This window comes from Vombatus ursinus, unplaced genomic scaffold (assembly GCF_900497805.2).
Source record: "Vombatus ursinus unplaced genomic scaffold, bare-nosed wombat genome assembly UNPS02014786.1, whole genome shotgun sequence".
Taxonomy (NCBI): domain Eukaryota; kingdom Metazoa; phylum Chordata; class Mammalia; order Diprotodontia; family Vombatidae; genus Vombatus; species Vombatus ursinus.
The window spans coordinates 39,439,226-39,456,700 of NW_020954564.1; positions in this window are offsets into that span (position 1 = coordinate 39,439,226).

The window sequence follows — 17,475 nt, forward strand, 5'->3', positions numbered from 1 at the left end:
AGTAGACAATTTTCTCAAGGCATTCAATTCAATTGAACTCAATAAATTTTTGTTAAGTGCTTCCTATGTGCCAAGCACTGTGATAAGTGCTGAGGATACAAATCTCTGTCCTCAAGTAGTTTACAATCTACTGGGGAGAGACAACATGCAAAAGGAATCTGGGGGAATATTGATGCTCATAGGATCATATATGGGGAGCATGAAGGAACCTTAGGAGTCATCTGAACAAACCTCCCTTTTTTCAGATAAGTACTGAAACCCAAAGAAGTTAAGTAGCTAAACTAATATTATAGATTGTAGTTAGTAGACCAATGATTCAGACACAAGTGTTCTGATTACAAATCCAATACACTTTCCATGATATCAAACTGCATTTGTTGCAAAGGCATATAGCTGGAAAAGGAAAGGATCATTGAAAACACTATAGAATTTACAAAATACAACCCAGCCTATACTTCTCTTATTATTTAATTCAAGTTCTAGTTCATTGTTCAGACATTTCTGTCATGGCCTAGATGGGCCACCCTCCCATCTCTCATTCATAGGCTGAGATCCCTTAAAGATTAACTATACTAGGTCCACACTCCTAAAACTATACCTTGCAAGCCCCCAGTGGTGTGTTCACTTTTATTAGAAAATTAACAAAATTAGCTCAAAGCAAATATATTTGCCTAAAAGACATAGAATAAAAAGTAGTAACAAAATATTTAACCTAGAAAAGAGAGGCACATTAACTCAAAAATACCTACAAACTTAGTAGGAAGAGTAGTAAGATGGTTTGGGTACTAGAAAACAGAAACATATAGGAAATGTACATAGCCAAGATAATCTATACTTCTGGTACTATGGGGACATGAAGCTCTTTCTCTCATCATGATGTTCTCATACTTTTCTCCTTAGGTACAACATCTCTTCTAGACCTGTCTACTTAAATTGATCCTTCTCTCTACAGGTCCACTTCTTACTACTAGGGCTAGCTCTATTTTCACTTCACAGCTGGATTCTCTGGGCCTGCCTCTGCTGGGCATGCCATTCCCTCTTGGTTAAGGGTATCTGCTGCAAAGCAAAATTTTCAATATGTATAAGAGTGGGTAAAGAACTCAATGCATGCCATTATTTGGACAATATGATATATTCTTCTGCTCTACTCCCACTGCCAAGTGAATTGTTAGGACATTTTTTTCCATTTGTTATGTATCTCACTGTGGAGACTTTATAGTAAAGCAAGACTTAATACTATCATTATATTAATACGCAAACATTTAAAGAACCTGTTCATCATATATGGGCAAACCCTTAACATTTTAACTCTATATAGGACATCCTGGATGACTTTGGTGACCACCTTTGGTGAGTACATACCTCACTGTTTTATGCCTTGTTATACTTTGATAATCCAAGAAATATACATATACATATAGAGTTATAGTTATTTCTGTGATTTATATATGCTGTGAAGGTGTCACATTTTTTTTTTCTGAGAGGGAAAGTCCTAAAACCAAGAGATGGCATGAGGAGAGAATGCCAGCTTCGAAAAGAGATTGCTGTAGATGAGGCAAGGTGAGACACCTGTTCTGTCAAGGCATCATAGATTTTAATAGATATTATAGGAAAGAATATATTATTTCCTTGGTTAATAAAAGGATTAATATAATTAAAACTATTTAAAATGGATGTAACCCTTAAGATCCCTATGCTCTGTTTTGTCTGATCAAAATAAGCCTAATCCCTGTGTCCTATTATAGTCTTTCAGATATTTAAAGACAGAAATCATGCCTGCTCTCAAGATGGCTTCTAATTATGACCCTACTGTCCTAAATTGGACTTCTGATCATGGTCCTCAAAAGGGTACACCAAATCATGTCCCTCCAGAAGGAATATGCAACCGTGTTCTCCCAAAGACAACAATCATGCTCTGAACATCCCTGCATATATACTGCCAGTCCATAGTACAAGGCCTTGAACATAGTAGGTACTTCAGTAAAATGTTGTTTATTGGTTAATTTAATGGTCTATTGTTAATCATGATGAATATATATAAAGACGCAAAAGTTCCCCTGTCAGATGATACTCTAAACAGCAAGCACAAGGTATTTTTATTGCTCCTTGTTCCTGCATAACAAGGCTATTTACTCTGTGGGATCTTGGTAATGGGGATTAGTAGGAACATACAAAGGTATGGTATAGGCTTCTTTCCTGACTAATAAGAACAGATGTTTAAAAATGGGGCAACTGGTTGTTACAAAGATATGTAAATTGCTGACTCCCTGTTGGGCAATGATAATACCTTTTGGGAAGGGAAATGAAAGGCCTGGGATGAGGATGAGTGGGGGACTTTGTGGCCTTTCAATATTATGGTGATTCTGTGATCTGCTAGAAGGACAGGAAGATGATAATCTTGAAACCTGAGTTTCTATCAGGCCATCAAAGCCTTGCTACGAGTGTTTGATGAAGTAACTCTGGGCCTTTGGTTCCAAATCTATAAAATGAGGATCATAGGAATTTAGAGCTAGAAGGATTTAAGAAGGCTTAGACAGTATGCTCCTTAACATACATATAAGACAATTGAATGTTGGATGGCAATTGAGCTATTCAAGATTTCACAGGCAATAAGAAATCTCCAGATCTCCTCAATTGGTGTTCCAAAGGTCAGCAAAGGTTCAGGTCTTGCATTTGGTAATGTTCTAGTCTCAGATATGAAAGAGAACATAAAAGATAAAACCTTAGAGATATTAAAACTGGTATATTAAGTCAAATATAACTCTCTCATTTGCAGATTTATATAACAAAACAAAACAAAAAAGGGCTCAGAGACTACAAGGGACTTGGGGATTTATTTAAGGTCAAAAAGTTTATTAGTGGCAGAATCAGGGCTAGAACTCAGGACTTCTGTCCATTAGACCATATTAAAATTCCTCCAGATCTGATTCCCCTACACTTCACAGTTCTGTGCTAACAATAACTGGTACAATTATTCTTCTAGGCATCAAGGATCAAAAACATAAAACTAGCTAATCAGTTAAATGAGGGATTTAGACTTCAATATCCATATGGAAGTTCTTGACTTTTCATTCTTCCTCATTGTACTCCCATATACATTAAGTTGTCAGTTCATTTTGATTCTATCATCACAACATCTCTCATATGTCTTCATTTCACTTAATTCACATTGCTACCACTAGTTCAGGGCCTCATCACCTCTTGCCTGGGGTACTAAAGAAAATCAATGAAAATTATAAATCAAGGGTGAGGAAGAGAAAGAAAATTTGAACTAACCATTTAACTGAGTGGAGAACAAGAAAAAAAAATAAAAGAAAATGATAGTTAAATAAAAGAAAAATAAATTTGCAACTTAACTAAATTCTAAGTATAGCAACCTCTCTAGGGCAACCTATCGAATTCCTAGTTATATTTGTAGATTATGTCCCTGGATGCAGCATTTCTCTCAGGGTTCTATAGTTGTCCCATACAGGTTGGCATTTATAGTATTTTATTCATGAACCCCCATCTGGTGTGCTTTCAATTGATCATAAGCCAGAATTTACTAGATTGCAGAAAGAGTATTTATTAAGCAAGTATAGAAAGGACAGTTGTAAAAAAATACAAAACAAAACAAGAATCTCACCAGATCAAGCAAATAGTCTTCCTTTGCATATATACATATGTGTGTGTATATATATATATACATATACATATATACACATATATACACACATATATGTGTGTGTGTATACATACATATACATATGGACCTTTGTAAGAGTGGACTCAATTAGAAGGTGGGTATGGCCAAAATGTAAACATAATTATTCCCTTTCTCCCTTCTGGTGTCTTTATTGATTTCTGCTTAAAAAAAGCTCTACGCTGAACTCTAAAGGCTAATGTCTTTTTAGAGACTCTTGATGTGTCTAGTTTGTCTTCATTCTATCTTGCAACTCCTAGTAGAAATGGTATCATCAACCACTCTTCTAATCAGTCCACTCAAACTATTGATAGCAATTAGAACTCTATACTTTCTGACATTTTGAAGTTCACAGTCATTACCTGGTCAGAAGCAGAAGAAGGAAGAGAAACTTGATGCTTCCTACTCCAAGGGCAGTTCCCTCTTAGAAATCCATTTGAACACCACTAGGCAGGCCTGATATTAGAAAAATATGGTTCTGCAATTCAGGACTATGCCCAAAGGGCAATAAAGTGCTGCATTCTATTTGATCCAGCAATACTGCTATCAGGCCTATCCCCAAAGAAATCTAAGAAAAAGTAAAAAAAGACCCATATGTGTAAAGATATTTATAATACCTCTTTTTTTGGTAGCAAAGAATTAGAACCATAATAGGGGATGTCCATCAATTAGTAAATGGCTGAACAAGGTATGGTATATGATTGTGATGGAACACTATTGCAAAGGACTTATAATGAAAAATGCTGTCTACCTCCTGAGAAAGAAATGATGGAGTCTGAATGAAGACTGAAGCATATTGTTTTTTACTTTATTTTTCTTATTCTTTTTTGGGAGGGGTCTGTGTTTTCTTTTACACCATGACTAATATGGAAATATGTTTTAAGGAATTCAAGAAGAGAAGAGAAACTAGAGCATAGATTAGTATCAAAGTAGTTTAAGCATTACTTATCTCAGGAACAGAGTATTGACTACTATGACTTTTGCAGCATTCTCCTAATTGGTCCCCTTTTCCCCATTTTCTTCCCATTCTAATCCATCCTCCATACAGCTTCCAGAATGATCTTCTTAAAGCCCAGATCTGACAATGTCATTCTGCTTCTCAAGAAATTCCAATGGCTTCCTTTTACCTCTAGCATAAAATACAAATACATCTGTTTCACGTTTAAGACCTTTTACCATCTGTCTCCAGCCTTCCTTTAGAGACATATTGCATATAACTCTCTTTCATGTACTCTATATTCCAGACAAACTGGCCTACTTTCTGTCAGTCAAACATGACATTTCATCTTTCATTTCTGTGCCTTTGCATGGGAAATTCCCCTTGCCTGGAATGAACTTCCTCTTCAACTGCCTCTTAGAATCATAATCTTAGACTCTTCCAAAGCTCAGCTCAAGGATCACTTCCTACATGAGACATTTCCTGACCCCCAGGTGCTTGTGGCCTTCTGCCACCAAAATTCCCCTGTATTTACTTTTGAGTGTATTTTATATCTAGTTACATGTGACTGCAACATTTCTCTAACTAAAATGTAAGCTCCTGCAGGGGAGGGATGGATTTTACTTTTTTATTTTCTCTGTATCCTCATGACACAAAGCATTGGTTGGCATACAGTAACTCCTTAATAAATACTTGTTAACTTACTGATTGAATAATTGGTTGGGGAACTTGATCACAAGTATATTGAGTACATACTGTAAGCCAGATTCTGTGGATACAAGTAAAAAGAATGAAATAATCCTTACATTCAATGAATTTATCTTCTTATGGGGGAGAGAAGAAATAGATATAATATACATATAAATCTATGTGAATGTGTGTGTGCATATGTGTGGTAGATTAACAGAAAGTAGTTTGAAAGGGGTGAATTTGTCATTAAGAAGATCAAGAAAAATATCATGCATAAGATGGTGCTTGAGCTATATCTTAAGGGAACAGAGGGGACTTTGAAAAGCAGAATTAAATAAAAGAGATTTCCAAGTATCTGGAATGGCCAGGGCGAATGAGAAGGAAAATCCTTGAAAAATACCAGATAGCTGAGGCTCTGTTTATGTTGAAATTCCTGTGTTCTGTTGTGATGCAGAACTGGGCTGCTGGACAACTGAAGTGGAAGGCCTTCTTGGGGCTTCTATAGAAAGAATTAAAATATTCAGGACTGCACACATGTTAGAGCTATAGGGGACCTAGGAAATTATCTAGTTTAACCCTTTCTGTTTTTTTCTTCATGTAGAATCTTTAAACACACACACAGACAGATATATATATACACACATATACATATATATGTATAAACACACACATATATATGTACATATATAATTTATTTTTAACACTCTTTTCTTTTGAAAATTTGAGTTCCAAATTCTAACTCTCCCTCCCATACCTCACCTACCAACTAAGAAGGGAAGCCAAATGATATTATACATGTGAAATCAGGCAAAATATATTTCCATATTAGCTATATCACCAGAAAACAACAAAATATAAAGAAAGAAAGAAAATTTTACTTCAATTTGCACTCAGAGTTCATCAATTCTCTCTCTGGAGATGGATAGTATTTTTTCATTATGAGTCCCTTGGAACTGTCTTGGATCATTATATTGATCGGAGTAGCCAAGTCTTTCACAATTGATCATCATTACGATATTGTTGGTACTATGTACAATGATATCCAGATTCTTCTCAATTCACTTTGCATCAGTTCATATACCATTTTTTCTGAACCCTCCACACTTTGTCATTTCATGTGGAAAATAGTACTCCATCACTATCATATGCCGCAACTTGTTCAGTCATTCACCAATTGATGAACATCCTCTCAATTTCCAATTCAGTGCTACCACTAAAAGAACTGTTATAAATGTTTTTCTACATATAGGTCCTTTTACTTTTTGTTTAATCTTTTTGGGGAAACAGACCTAGTAGTAATATTGCTGTGTCAAATGGTACGTATGTATAGTTTGACAGTCCTTTGGTCACAGTACCTAATTGTTCACCAGAATGATTGGGCCAGTTCACAATTCCATCAACAGCTTATTAGTGTACCTATTTTCCTTCATTACCTCCAGTATTTATCATTTCTCTTAGGTTAAGGTGATATCTCAGAGTTGTTTCAATTTTAATTTCTCTACTCAATTTCATATGACTATGGATAGCTTTCATTTCTCCTCGTGAAAATTGCATGTTTATATCCTTTGACCATTTATCAATTGGGAAATGGCTCTTGTTTTTTTTATAAATTTGACTCAGTTCCTTATGTTTGGGAAATGAGGCCTTCACCAGAGAAACTTGCTGAAAAAGTGTCTTTTTTTTATATTACTTCATTATCTATGACACTTTCAGCAAAATGTAGTTTCCCTGATTCTCTTTTAATTAGGCCTATTTTTAATTTTGCTTGGTCTGAGATCATGATTGCTACCCCTAACCTTTTTTTTTTTTTTACTTCAGCTGATACATAATCGATTCTGTTACAGTCCTTTATTTTAACCCTGTATATATCTTTCTGTTTCAACTGTGTCTTTTGTAAACAACATATTAATTGATTCTGTTTTCTATTTCATTCTACTACCTGCTTCTATTTAATGGGTGAGTTCATTGCATTCACACTCATAGTTATGATTACTAATTGTGTATTTCTCTCTATCCTATTTTTTTCTGTTTATCTTTCTCTCTTTATTTTTGACTACTGACTCCCTTAGTCAGTCCTTCTTTTTATCACCCCCTCCTCATATCACATATCCCCTTCTCTCACCATTTCTTCATTGGGTAAGATAAATTTCTATATCCAACTAAGTGTATATGTATATCCTTCCTTCCTTGAACTAATTCAGATAAGAGTGAGGTTCAAGCATTGCCTGTCAACCCTCCCAGTATTCCCCATCACTATAAAAATTCTTCCTTACATGTCTCTTTTATATGACAAAATTTTCCCCATTGTGCCTCTCCCCTTTTCTCCCAGTGCATACTTCTTTCTCACCATTTCATTTTTTTGAAATGGGATATCACCCTTTGATTGTTTTATGTGGAAGCTGTTAAATCTTGTGTGATTGCAACTATGACTCCACCATATTTGAATTGTTTCTTTCAGGGTGCTTGTAATATATTCTCATTGAGCTGGGAGCTCCAAAATTTGGCTATGATATTCCTGGAAGTTTTCATTTTGGGAGCACTTTCAGAAGGCGATTGGTGAATTCTTTCAATTTCTATTTTATCATCTGGTTCTAGAATATCAGGGCAATTTTCCTCGATAATTCCTTGAAGAATGATGTCTGGGCTCTTTTTTTAACCATGGTTTTCAGATAGTCCTGTAATTCTTAAAATCCTCTCTCCTTGACCTATTTTTCAGGTAAGTTCTTTTTTCCAATGAGATATTTCAAATTTTCTTTTATTTTTTCCATTATTTTGATTTTGTTTTATTTTTTTCTGTTGTCTTATGGAGTCATTAGCTTCCACTTGCCTAATTCTGTTTTTTAAGGTATTATTTTCTTAAGTGAACTTTTGTACTTCCTTTTCCATTTAGCCAATTCTGCTTTTTAAGAAGTTCGTTTTTGTGCCTCTTTTTTTTTTTACCAAGTGCCCAATTCTTTTTCAAAAGTATGATTGAGTTGAACTATCCCAACATCCTCCTGCAAACAACTTTAAAATAATGCCTCAAGTTAAATTTTGGAGCAACAGACCCAGAAAAAGGTGAGAGTGAGACTTTTTTCCAGCCTAAGACACCTTAGGAAATCTTCAGGGGAAGTCTGTGACACTGAGCTGGAGGATTGTCCAGATCACATGCCCAAGGCACCACCATCTTGGCTCTGCCCCCTCCCCAGAAACCTTTCCTTAAAAATAAAAGGAAAGAACTGAGTCCCCCAAAAGGGAAATGATTGGCTTTAAGCATAAAGGATTTCATCCCATTTCATCATTGACATAGCTGAAACTAGAAATCAGATTTCCTAACTTGCATTACAGAAAATCTTTTCATTTCACTATGCCATCTCCATGAATGTCTCACCTTTGCATTTAATCCCTTAACAACTTGAACATTTGAGAATCTGAAGGAAATCGATCAGCAAATATTTATTAAGCATTTACTATATGCCACATTCTGTGCTGAGCACTGAGGAAACAAAGGCAAAAATGAAGCCCCTGCCTTCAAAAAGATTACATTCTATTGAACAGAAAACATGTACATTCTGCATATAAGTCTATATGGAATAAATATATCCAAAATATAAAACAATTTCAAGGTAATGAAATAAAAGCTAGTTGGGAAGAGAGGACATCTGCAGTTGGGGGAGATACAGAGATCAGGAAAGGCTTCATGTAGGAGGGAGTACTTGAGCTGCATCTTTAAAAAAGGGATTCTATGAGTCAGAAGTGAGGGGAAAGTGGCTTCCAGGTATGGGGGACAGCCATTATAGTCTTTGGGAGGGGTGGGGGAGCCATGTGTAAGGAACATAAAGAAAGCTATGCGGAAAGTTTTGCTAGAAAGTTCAGCAATGAGTTTCATACATTGTCTTTTAAATCTACATCTCTGGTACTGTAATCCATTCATTCATTCAGTCATTCATATTTTTTATCACCATAGACAATATACAGAGCCCACCGTATACAGCGACAAATATAGGCACAATTGACCCTGCTCTCCAGGAGCTAGCAGATTTGTAATAAAGAAAGATAAATACATAAATAACTGATTCCAGGAACAATGATATAAGTGTGAAGGAAGAGTATGGGGAAAGATTGCTGAGAAATTGGAAGGAGACATTGAGGAAAAGGATGAGAGGAAGGCTTTGTGGAGGAGGCAGATCCTAGGTTGTACCTTGAAGGAGAGAGAGAGAGAGAGAGAGAGAGAGAGAGAGAGAGAGAGAGATAGATACATAGATAAACATACAAGATTACATATATATACATATATATACACATATATATATACACATATATATATACAGAGAGAGAGAGAGAGAGAGAGAGAGCGAGAGAGAGAAGGGTTGGTTAGAGGGAGGGAATGAGGAGGAGTTATTGGGGAAGAAACGAAGATTCATTTTAACTCATCATGCTTATGAGTTAAAAGCCTTCTCCAAGGTTACATACCTAAGAAACAACAGAGACTGGATCTGAACTCAGACATTCTAATTCCAAATCTAGATCTCCAATCTACCATGCCACCTCTCATTGAGAAGAGATGGGGATATGAATAATAATTGTTTCATTGGGAGTGGAAATTAAAGAATAAATGAAAGATCTCTTGCTATGGAACATTCAAAAATGTTAGGAAATTAATGGGATGTGTTGAGATGAGTTAAAGAGAGGAGTCAAAGATTAATCTGGGTAACTGTCCATTGCCTTGACACCTAGGTTAAGTTCATACTGATCCATTAATTAAAAACAATACAATTTCGGAGACTCCCAGTTTTGAGAACAAGATCCTACATTTGAAAGAGTCTGGTTTGAGTGAAAATTAAAAGGAAGGGCAGTGGGAAGCCTTTTTCCTATCATACTTAGGAGACATCACCTCCTAACTTTTGAATATAGGAAGGAATATTGGGGATCATAAGACAGGAGAGAATCTCAAAAACCTTCTAGTCCAAGCTCTTTTATTTTATAGGTGACTTAATTAAGGCCCAGAGACATACCTAAGTCCATGTAAATAGGAAGAGACAGATTGGAATTCTTCTCAAATATTTTTATCTCAAATCCAGTACTATTTTCCCTATCCCATGCTATACATGTGTGTTTTAATCAGCAAAAATGTATTTTCCTAATTCTCATCAAATTGGGCTCCCTGTGTTACATATCATATTAAGAGAATCTGATTAAACCTTTATAGAAACCATTTCCTATAGGCTTTCAATATGTGCTTTACTATCCTTGTTTGTGGATTTCAAGACGAATGCAGAGCTGAATTGTGGAAGAGACACCAACATTGAAGAAGGAAAAAAGAAGCCTCTGGTCTCCTTGGAAACTTCCTAATGAAACAAGAACTCAGACTTGAAATCATCACACTACAACAAGAAGCAGGAAAAGTATATATTAGAAACTCCAGGTGACCCTGTTGCCAGCTTATAACTAGCAGCAGAGATGGGAGGGGGTGAAATCAATGTTCCTGAAGCCGACTGGTTCTCTCCATTTCATATTAATCTCAGCATCCTCTACAGCGACCTGACATCTTCTGATGAAACTGCTGAAGCTCTCACGGAAGGTTTTCCATCTGCAGTGACTCATCCAAAACCATGAATCATATCTGAAATCTTGAAGTGTGTTCAGTGCATGCAGATTACCTAGGTGCCAGTGATTTCTAATGGAAGGTTCCATTACCCTAAAGTGGTGGGATACAAGCTACTCAGAGGCAACATAGGATAGTGGAAGGAGGCCTGTTCTAAACACAGGAGATCTGGACTTTAACCTTTTCACTTCTACTAAATCAATATATTGCATCAGCAATTTATTTCCTGTGCCTCAGTTTCCTTAACTGTAAAATGAATATAGTCTCAAACTAAAATACAATATTTGTGTTATATTTATATTGTTCATATATTTACACAATTGCTATTTAAAATCTTGTTTTTAATGTCTAAGGGTTTTTTCATCTAATAATGTATTTCCCTGAACAAAGATACAAAAGGCAACATTATATATTCCCAGTTGTTGTTGAGTCATTTTTCAGTGGGGACTGACTCTCTGTGACCCCATTTGGGGGTTTTCTTGGAAAAGATTCTGGGGTGGTCTGCCATTTCCTTCTCCAGCTCATTTTTTAACAAATGTGGAACTGAGACAAACAGGGTTAAGTGACTTGCCCAGGGTCATACAACAAATAAGTGACTGAGTCCAAATTTGAACTCAGGGAGATGAGCCTTTCTGAGTCCAGGCCCAGCACTCTATCCACTAAGCCACTATGATCTTACGATCCTATGAACCTATTAAATCCAAGGGGAGAGGAAAGTCAAAAGTTTTCAGGGGATTCAGTTATTGTTATTACTCCACTGGAAAAAAAATAAAACTGAGGCTCCATAATAGTATCAGAAGGAGAGTGGCAGCTCAGGATCCTAGGCTGGCATAAATATCAATCACATAATATTCTGCCTGTACAGATAATCCAGACAAAATTTTCTTTTATTCCTTTTCTCCCACCCCAACTCTCAGTTCAAATAAGATTGGCAGATAGAAGGAAGTATGTTCTTGGTTTCCTTGTAAAAAGCTACCTTTTTATCTAACCATGTTTGCTCCATGGATTCCATGATCATAGCACCAAACACATAACTGTTCACAACATTCTTATTTTGTCTCATTCAACACCTCTCTGAGCACATGCACCCCACTGGTGCTGTTTGTGCAGCCTAAAGAATCACTTTCAATGCTATAGCTTAATGATCTATCCATCTGGCTATCTCTCCTGTGGACTAAATGACCTGCTATTAATTCTTATGAAATTATAACCACCAACACCCCATTTTCCATTAACTCTACTTTTGCACTGAAGAAGTATGTTGTTTTGTAAGCCCTTCCCTTCTCCTTGACCCTTCTTCCAATAGGACAACCACTATTAGATTTCAATCATGGAATCTCAACATCAAAAAAAGAATGCTATTTCCTTTAAGGGGCACTTGGTTGGGAAGGAGGTCTAGGGAGTGAGGAAAGTGTACAATGAAAGGAGGAAGCATTTAAGATTAGTACAGGCTTTACTGTGGTTTTAATTTTTTTTTCTTTTTGCATCACCAAAGAAGCTAAGCTATAACATCCAGTCAAATTAAAGTGATGCAAAGAGGGAATATAGATACTAAATTGAGCTTTTGTTGAAAATTTTAGAGAAGAGGAGATAGCTTTTCAATACTTTAAATGTTGTCATGAAGTCGCTTTAGTACATTTTCAATGCTCATGATTTTTTAAATGTAAGTCATATTTTATCATGATTTTATTATTCTTCTAGAAAACTATCCATTGTAACCTTGGTTTCTGAGAACCTAGGCAAATAGAAAGGAAGGAAATAAGCATTTGTTAAGTGCCTACTATGCTTCAGGCATTGTGCTAAGTGCTTTACAAATATTCTCTCATTTTATCCTCACAAAAACCCTGGGAGACAGGTGCTATTATTATTCCCATTTTACAGTTGAGGAAATGGAGGCAGACAAAGATTTAATGACTATTTGGCTCTAGACACCTAAATAAGTATCTAGGGTCATCCAATTAGTAAGTATCTAAGGCCAAATTTGACTTTGATCTTGCTGATTCCAGGTACAGCACTTTCTACAGTATACTACCTAGCTGCCAAAGTTTGCCAAGTAGGTAGACTACTCAACGAGATGAAAAGAGGCATTCAGGAAATGAAACTCAGGAAGGCCTGAGTTCTATTTGGCCTCAGAAACATATTAGCTACTAGATGCTTACCAGTGTAACTCAGCAAGTCATTAACCTCTATATGCCTCAGTTGCCTCATTTGTAACTTGGGAACAGTAATAGCACCTACCTCTCAGAGTTATAGTAAGGATTAAATAAGATAACATTGATGAAGTTCTTTTCAAACCTTGAAGCAAATGCCAAATATTATTATGAATTCCAGCTATTATGAAAATCTTTTCTAGACCTAACAGTCTGTTCCATTTCCTAATATTCTATGATTTAAAGACCCTTTTGGCTCAGATGTGCTATATTCTACCTTCCAACTCTTCTTAACATTTTACGTTCTAAGGTCCTTCTCTGCTCTCATATTCAATTTTCTCTGGTTCTGAGTGTGCTAGAAGGAAAGGCCTATGCAAAACCCTTTCCATCTTAAGATTTTCCATTATTAGCAGTTGTTACAGACCCTGAGATGGATTTTAAGGTGACCAGGTCATATCATGAGAGTGATGAGGGTAGCCCCTAATCAATTTGATTACTTCCCCAATCAAACTGATAAGGTTATACAGTTATATATCATGGAACCTTGAATGAAAGACCTCTTCCATGGAAGTAGATAGGCACCCTACCCACTTGTGGAAAGGACACAGAGAATTCCTCTGATTGGTCCTAGAGCCCATAATCTGTCTAAGAAATCACCATTTCATCATAATCTCTAACAGTGATCTGTGACCCAGATCATCCCTTTCCCCTTTGCTTTTCATGCACTTTCTCTCTTTTAGATTTCCATATGGGGGTGCAAAAGATTCAAAGGATTCACAGGTATACATGAATACTTCTAGAAAAAAATAAATGTTAAAATATCCATTAGATTAATTAAACTCTGCAATCCTTCTCCCCCCGCAAAAAAAAAGGAGAATGAAAAAGATAAGATAAAGACCTTCTCTTTACATTGTCTGAGAAACTCATAGTTATAATGAATGATTCTCCTGGCTTTTCACAGCATGGCTTTAGCTCTTCAGTTGAGAATGATTTTCTTCTCCAAGAAGCATACTGTAAAGGAATTATTTTCCTCTATGTGAGGCTGGTTCCCAAACACTCCATGTCAGGAATTCTCTTTCTCTCAGAAACTGTCAAAATAAGGCTTATTCACAAAATAAGGATTATCCAGCCTAGCAATGTCATAAGATCCTAAACCTAGAGCCAAAAGGCACCAAAGAGACCATCTAATTTCAGACTCTTACTTTACAGATGAGGAAACTGAGACTCAAAGAGTTTAAATCACTTGCCCATAGTCACAGAGCTACCATCAGAAGTAAGACTCAAGGCCAGTTCCTCTGATTACAGAGTCCTGTTCTTTCTACTCTACCAGTAGTTAGCTAGGCCTTATATGAAGTCCATTCCTAGGTTTATCACTAGTCTGACTCAGAATGGGAAACAGAAAGAAAGAAGAAGACAGCTAGGACCTGAAGGTCAAAACATCTGGGTAAGCACTCACTTTGTGTGTTTTATGCAAATTATCATTTTCTGTGACCCTTGTGGTACTCCTGTCTGTAAGCCCAAGGCAGAGATAAAAAAAGAAAAATGGATAAGCAGTATCACAAATCAGTATCATAGAAAAAGAAAGGAAGGAAGGAAAGAAGGAGGAAAGGAAGGAAGAAAAAAGAAAGAAAGAATAGGTAGTTCATCAGATATTCTTCTTTCCAACCACCCCTTCCAAAAAACAAATTGCCAATCATCTTGAAGATGGCCCCAGGCTCTGCTGACCAATCAAAGGAATTCTCTGTGTTCTCTCAGCAAGCAGTTAGGACCGAAGTGTACCTCCATAGCGAAATGCCCTTCAGGCAAATGTTCACACCCTTTAATCTTATGAATTGGGTTTTAGGATTTATCAAATTGATCAGGGACTCCCCTGATCACTCTTATTACATAGGTAATGTGCTTGGTAAACTTTAAAGTGCCTTAGAAATGTCAAATTTTATTGATTTATTTTATTTGTATTTTCCTGAGAGTCCTTTACTATGTCTACATGAAGACTAAGTGAATTTACTTGAAACTGTTTTAATCCAGGTCAATAGTTAAGGCTGACAATTCATCTGGAGGCCTCAATTATTTAGGTCAACTATATATATTTTCAAATATATTGAATAATTATTACCCTTTCCCCTTGACTATATGTACCTGAGTTATATCACTGTTTCTACAAGACATCACTAAGCAAGTTATTTGCATAAAAGCCTTTAAATTCATTTCCACACCAATGACAGAACTGAATTTTTTCAGCATGTCATTTAATTTGCAGGCAGCACAATTATCTGATTGCAAGCCAAGTCAGTTCATTGATGGGGCAATATTGACATTTTATTTTAGTGATTTTAGAAGCTCAGGGAGCCTTCTCATTGGCCAGATGAGTTCACCTGGCCTAAGAGGCTATTTGTGGGACAAACAGCATAGCACTGAATAACAGCCAAGCTACTGTTGCCAGGCTTCTTGATGACAGGGCCACATTGACTCAAGGTTGCCTGTGTAGTTGGCAGCAGAGTAGAAACTAGAACCTAGTCCTCCCAAATTATCCTTCTGTTACACTATAACTTTCCCTCTAGGAAAAGGAAGCTCTCAGAAACACAGACAGCCACATCCACAGATATATCCAAATCCAAGTCTGCGGTTAGCTGCTTAACAGAGTTACCGACTATGGGCAAGTGATTTAAACTCTTTGAGTCTCAGTTTCCTCATCTGTAAAGTAAGAGCCTGGAATTAGGTGGTCTCTTTGGTGCCTTTTGGCTCTAGGTTTAGGATCTTATGACATTGCTAGACTGGATAATCCTTATTTCGTGAATAAGGGTTAAGCAGCTAACTGCAGACTTGAAAGATGATTTTTTTTTTAAAGAGCTGATGCAGAGAAATTGCCGTTCAAAGAGACTAGTCTCCAAAGTAAACCCATTTGTGGTTTGCTAACTCCTTCCTTCCACTTGTGCTTACCTTAAAATGGAAGGCACTGAGATGCAGTGATTAGGCTGAGCTTGGATCCATAGATTTGTACATAATTCATAGTTTAAGTTCTCTGAGTTTGCATAATAAATAGTTTAAACACTGCAGTAACAAAACGGGAGAGGAAATCAGGATTCTGAATGAAAAAGTTAATTATACCTCCAAGGATATTTTTTATTACATACATACATACAGTTCTAAAATTTTACATATATGTGTATACATAAATGTGTATATATTATATATATGTGTGTGTGTATGTGTGTATATATATATGTATATATTTGGACTGAGTGGATAAATTAGGCTAAAAAGATATGGAAGTGCTAGAGATTATGGAAGTGGTGGTAACTGACAAGTTATTTTATTAAGTGGGGGTAATTAGACTAATTTAATTTTTAAGATGTGTTGGTAAATTCAAGATAAACAATAGCATAAATAATTGCCCACAGGCAGAAAAAATTGCAGCTGGAGTGGTTTACGTTATTCGGAGCAGTTGATCTCTATTCTAAGAATAGTTTATCTTTTCTTCTGTTGGTCTGTACAGAAAAGCCCAGAGTAACTAAAGATTGAAGCTATCACTCTTCAGTTATCTGTGATGGTAGAAGATCAGGAAATCTCCAGTGAGTTGAAAGAAGTTTGCATTCCAGAGAGGAACACATCATTTGCATGACTGAAATCAAAAATCAAGACTTCCAATCCTGAAAGATTCAGATTGTAGTATAAGTGAAATGATATTGAACACAGAAGAAATATGCAACATTTATGTTGCTTGCTCTGGACTTGGAGTCAGAGCCCCTAGGATGAGTCCGAACTCTGAAATTTACAATTTGGTGATTTTATTAAAGTAACTTTTCAGCATCTCAATTTCTGCATATATAAAATGGGTGGGGAGGGAAGTATTGACTAAATGAATTCTATGATCCCTCCTATCCGCAGAACTGAATGACTCTAAGTGTTTAACCAAATGGCATCTTAGGTGCCTTCATTGGGCATAGTAAAGAGTCAGAAACGTTGAAGACTAGAGTGAGTTTAGGAGCTATCCATGCAGTATTCCTTTGTTTTCTAGGGCATATGGTATAGAAGTCTAAGCTTGTTTGTGTCCATGCAGTCTCAAATCTCCAGAACCTCATCTACTTTGGTAACTTGCTGGGGTACTTTCTCCTCTCATGTCAATGAGGCTCTTTGATTTGCTATCTCCTCTGTCACCTGAAACACGTGTCCAGAGGAAGATAAACTTCTGTGTTCCCTTTTCTCTCTTCTGAAGGGGTAACTCAAGTCCCTGTCAATCCTATAATATATGCTCAGGGTCAGGTCCACCAACACAGCTGAATTCCCAGTAGCCAATTACACAGAAATATAACCAACACCTGCCAGAAAGGAACATCAATCTAGTTTCTCTGGCCAGCTGATTACCAATTAAAGAGATAATTTCTTTTTTAAAGGAGAGGGAATCTTCCCCACAGAGCAAAAAAAAAAAAAA